We start from the raw sequence: 5,431 nt of genomic DNA on the forward strand, positions 1-5,431 counted from the left end.
TCTTACTGCTGTAGAACTTTGCAAATCAAGTTATGCAGTTGCAGAACTAGAATCCTACAGAAACATGTCTACAATTCAGATGCATTCCCATTTCCTTTTTACTTGCAATGTTTTGAAAGCTTTGAGGTTTCTTCCCTTCCTATCAGACCTCACCCTGCAGGTTTTGGATTTGAAGAACTAAACCCAAGATCGTTTGGATCCAGTCTTTCTTATCTATGTCAAAAGAATTTTTGGAGAATAAAATATCCCAACCTGCTCTTCCCAAGCAAAAAAATGATATATTTTTCTATACTTATAAGAAAGTATATTACTAAAATTTCCCTATGCATATTATCTACACATAGCAAGCCAAAGCATCCACGTGAGATTTCTACACTTAAATCCCATGCAGATGTTTTTGTCAGATGAGATTTCAGTAAGGTGAAAGAGTCGCTATTATGAAGTCATCAATCCTCAATGTTTATCCCCTGAGTCTGCAATATCTTTTTAAAGAACAAGTGCAATTATATGCTAATATCACATTAACGTCTTTGCTTCATTATGCAGTGTGCTTGATTCTTTTTGATTAATCGGAGTATTATTAGGAAAAAAAAAACATGACTATGTGCTCAGGCAGTGAAAACAATGTTTTTCGAGAGAGAATGAGAAAGAAACCACATTTATTTTATTTACGTTTGTTATATTCCCTTGAGACACTGTGCATAACAGATAAAATTAACGGAAATCCGAAAACAACCAAAAACTGTCCTTTGAAAAGACATTGAAGACATGCTGACCATTTATAAAACAAGGTTATGACAAAAAATGAGATGTGAAGCAACTACCACATTGTTGGTTGGGTAAATGGGTGTAGGCTGTCCATATGCAAATGTGAACATCTGTTTCCTTTTCAATCCTTTCTCACAGCTCTGGGGCTTGATACTCAGGAAAACAAATTAATTCCTGTATAGGATTCAAAGGCTAGAGTTTAAATAGCCAAGGGTGAAGAATAAATTAATAGACATTCATTTATTCAAATCTTAACTGATGAAGATATAGGATTAAAAATGTAAAATGATATAGTTAAAGTCCTGGTGAAAGCTTACTTGCTTATGTTGTGAGTAAAAAGCACTCTTCAGATGGGTGAAATCTCCTGTGAAAGCAAGGGGAGCATATATATGTTTAAATTGGTATTATAATCTATCTGTGTAAATTCAAAGCATAATAATTTCCTAATGCCTTTGGGCTGTGCCACTCCAGTAAAAAAACAATTCGTATGAATATATTCTTCCTCCCAACTGTGTATAAATCTGTAAAACCCAATCAGCATTTGAGACATCCCCCTTAATCTCAGGCATGGTGCTAAGCTACATATAGCATATTTTACTCATACTGAAATATTGTCACAATATGGAATCCCAGATCTTCTTCCACAAGAGCCATTTCCTTTATACAAAACAATTACAATGAAAGCTCACAATTTAAGAGACTTCCACAAAGCCTGAGTTTCAGCTTCTGCCATCTTTGTGTATCAGTTCTCTTTTCTGTTTGGAACCCTATGCTGCATACAGAGAAATGTGGTGTCTGGGCATTATATTGCAAGAAAGACTATTTCGAATATACTGTATTTTCTCAGATATACCATGCACCTGTTTTTAAAAAATCAACTGCTGGAAATTGGGGTGCATATTTAAGTAAAGAAATATGGTAATAACACTCATTTTTTGCCTCGGGCCACTGCTAAGGGAAAGAAACAGTGATGTTGTATGTGCTGCACAGGGAACAACATAATGAGCACATGAGGCTCCTTAGCTGCTGGCTGTGGACATTTCTCTCTCCCCTCACAGAGGCTCATGCTGCGGCACTTTGGGTGCCTGTAGATGTACTGGAAAGATGCTCTGATGTGTTGTAATCACAGCATGTTGGAGCAGACTTGATTAATCAAGGCTGCTGGAGTATGCTAATGAGCGCGCTCCAGCTAGCCTCCGTGTCTTGTGTATTGCTATCCCCATACTTCAAATTGGTGGGGGCTCTTTAACTAATGCTTATCTGATGAGCTTAAGTTAAAGCACCCCCACCACCATTTTGAAGTTCAGGGACACTGATACACGAGACGCTGTGGCACTTCAATTAGAGTGGTCTCAGAGCCACTTAAATTAAAAGTGCCCTTCCCACCCACCTGCCACCTCTGGAGCACACGTACAAACACCCTTTATTTCCAATGCAGTGCTGAACTCGGGGTGCTAGCATGCCAGGTTTCTGCTCAATAAATCGGGTGGGCCCTTGGTCAACTGCAGGTGCTGCTGGATAGGACTGAGCCCTCAGCTGCTGGCTGTCCATCTAGGTCAGTTTGAGAAGAAAAAAGGAGTTGGGCATTTGGTCTTAGCCAGCAACATCTATGGTATCCTGCATGTAGGGGGTTAACAGAGCAGCCTCAATGTTTTCTTCGTCCCAGACTGAAAATCCCTGTGTTTTTCCCCTGGGAAAATGCTGTACTTACCAGCAGTTTCAAAGAAAGATCTTTTGACATTTATTCTGACTGTCTGAAATAAGGTGTCTGGGAGTGTGATGTCTTTAAGAAAATATGGTAATTGGAGTCTAGTACCTAGTAATCAAAAGTTTTTGATAGATTCTTATGACATTAAAAATTGGGGAAGTGACATTTCTAGTCCCTTGTCTTGTTCATTTTTCTCAACTGTTAGAGCATCCTCTTTGTATTTCACCCATTTCCCATTCAGGGCCTCCTGATCATTTGTGACATTCAGGTAACTAATTTCTAAAAGATGTACCTGTATTTTTGGGCTTTGCAAAAGTCACTTATGAAAGGCAGTGGCTACTGCCTGCCGGTCTTAAAAGTCACCAGAAATCAACTCTGTTCTAACAAGTCCCTTTTGACAGGAAAGGAGGAAAGAGGAATTTATTTTTTCATAAAGTCCTATTGAGCATACCCAGTTTCTGTAGAGATACATTGCTGAAACTTTCTGCGAAAACGTGGTTCAATCTCTGAGTGCATTCTTCTTACTTTTCTTCTTGCACGTGCAGTTTGTTAACAAAAGTCTGTATTTGTTTAAGCATTTGTTGTTGTCTCTTTACTTGGAAGCAAGAGGGAGGCCACAGTAACGTTAAAAGGTTTTATCAAGGTATAAAATAAGAGAAAACAATCTACATAAAGCAATAAAATGGCAAACCATTGGGTCTATACATAGTTACACTTAAATTGATATTTTGTTTATTAAATCATCCTTCACTCAATATTCATAAAATTAATTATGCACAATGTATCCCATACAGATTCGTGGTCCCCTCACACCAGCATTTAAAAATAAGTACAATAGGCACTCTAAACTCCTGTAAAATATCAATATAACATATCCTACCATTGTTTACTATCTACAAAAAAACACTGTATGCATTAACAATCAGTTGCTCATTAAAATTGCTCCGTGTGTCATGGATGTGAATGTAAATAACATTTCTTATTTCACTTGCCTCCCTTGTCACTGGTCCTGTCTTGTTTGTGGTGACACCTTCTGGCTGGGTGAATTGTCTAAGGAGATAATAATTGTCCAAGATTCCCTTAATACAAAAATACTCACTTCCAGCTTCACAGACATTGTGCAGAGCACAGCATGCTGCAGTCATGCATACAATATTTGCATGGTTTGAATGTAAATGATTTTAGAGGCAGTGTTATCTTGATTTCAACCTTGCCCCATTCCCTTCACGTCGTTTTTATGGTTCAGCAGCTCAAGAGTTTTGTCTCTTGAATTGATTCTTACCCTAAGAACCTCAACCCTGCTTGAGTTAAGGAGCAGGAGGAAGGGAATGATAAAATGAATCTTTCTATGTCTGTATGCTCCTGTGCAGGGGTGAGGCTCAATATTGTCATATTCTTTTGATTGTACAAGATGAGCGTGGTGCTAGCTAGCAGAGAGGCATGAGAAGAGGCCTGGTGTAAAGCTATCACATCTCTGCACTCAGCAGAGTTGGATAGACATAGCTGGGATTGCATCTACTTTAAGTGTAAAGCCATAGGTGGTGTCTCTTAAACATGGGAAGACTTAAGTGCACTTTGCATCTATAAGGCACCCCTGACAGGACAGCACTCCCAAAGAACAGATGGGTCATAAAGAAAATAAGTAGCTTTTATAGTTTTTAACATATTTTCTGGTATAATAGCTTATTCTGGTATTGATACTAAATGATTATAAGAACATAAATATCTACTGGCAATGTTTATGTATTTCAGGAAGATATGTTATGCCTTTATGCCCAGCTTATTTTCTCACACACTTTCTTTCTCTTTTTTTAACTTATCTCAAACATCTCTTATTCAAATCTTCACAACTCTGTCTTTAGCATCTGTTACAGCACATCAGGTTGCCATGACAACACTACAAAAATATTCAAAATCACAAGATTTTTATGAAACATCCTAGACTGGTTCCTGAAGTTAAAGATAAGACAAGTAACCTAACCATATCTGCTTTGGTATTATCACTCATGCTTATGCTTGCTCCTAAAACTCCTGGGTCCAGTCCCTATTGGCATCCATGGTTTTTATTGATGTAAGCAATATGTTTTTTACACTGCACTGCTTAAGTCTGGCAGTGTTTATTCTTGTATTCGTCTCTTTTCAGCTCCTTAGCTAAATAGCAAATCTGGTTTAAATGGTGTAAGCCAGATATTCCCTGTTGCCTTTCCCATCCTGAGAATGATAGAAGCTCCAGTGTTAGAGATGGGGGCAAAACCAGGAGGTCACTTACGCTAAGGCTAGGTACAGACAATTAAAAAGCCCAAGGTGGAATTGATCAAACTTATATGGGTTTCTGTATGCGCCATAGGTTATTTTAGGAGTGAGCAGAACACATGTTCACCCTTTGATGGGCAGACACACAGACGTCCTACACTGACTGAGGCCAGCAGGATGGGGGCACTCCTGCATGCCTCCCAGTGAGCTCCCCAGGCTGCTGTAGGCTGCCAGGCACAGCTGAGTCACCTCTGATTGGCTGCCAGGCACAGGGGAGCACACATTTTCTCCCCTGACCCTGTCATGGATTCATAGAAGTTTAGGGCTGGAAGAGAGCTCATGAGATCACTGGGACTAGTCCCCCTGCTCTGGGCAGGAAAGACGGCTGGGGTCAAATAACCCCAGCAAGGTATGCATTCAGTCTCCTTTTGAAGATCTCCAGGATAGGTGTCCACACCATCCCTGCTGGGAGTGTGTTCTGTCATCATTATCTGCAGGCATCTGTCAACTGTAGACAGCTCGTCCATTCTCTGCAGCCCAGTTGTGCTCCCTGGGGAAGTGCCTACTTGGGTGGGGAGGGGCATGGGGATCCCTGGGGGCATGGGTCCCCACACAGCCATGCAAGGCCCATGCCCCCTGTGAGTACACACAGCCCCAGGGAGCATGACTGGGCTGCAAGTCATAGATTCAGATTCATAGATG

The 5,431-nt window shown here is 40.1% G+C and overlaps 1 long non-coding RNA gene across 1 annotated transcript; it reads right to left on the bottom strand.

Annotated features, from left to right (window-relative positions):
• Positions 1-642: 642 nt before the first annotated feature.
• Positions 643-3,067, bottom strand: LOC109280892 (uncharacterized). The gene is made up of 3 exons (XR_002087351.2): positions 2,928-3,067; positions 1,086-1,132; positions 643-942 (listed from the first exon to the last, which is right to left on the bottom strand). It is a non-coding gene; the product is annotated as an uncharacterized LOC109280892 (long non-coding RNA).
• Between the last annotated feature and the right edge of the window lie 2,364 nt (positions 3,068-5,431).

Source organism: Alligator mississippiensis, chromosome 9, assembly GCF_030867095.1.
Source record: "Alligator mississippiensis isolate rAllMis1 chromosome 9, rAllMis1, whole genome shotgun sequence".
Classification (NCBI taxonomy): domain Eukaryota; kingdom Metazoa; phylum Chordata; order Crocodylia; family Alligatoridae; genus Alligator; species Alligator mississippiensis.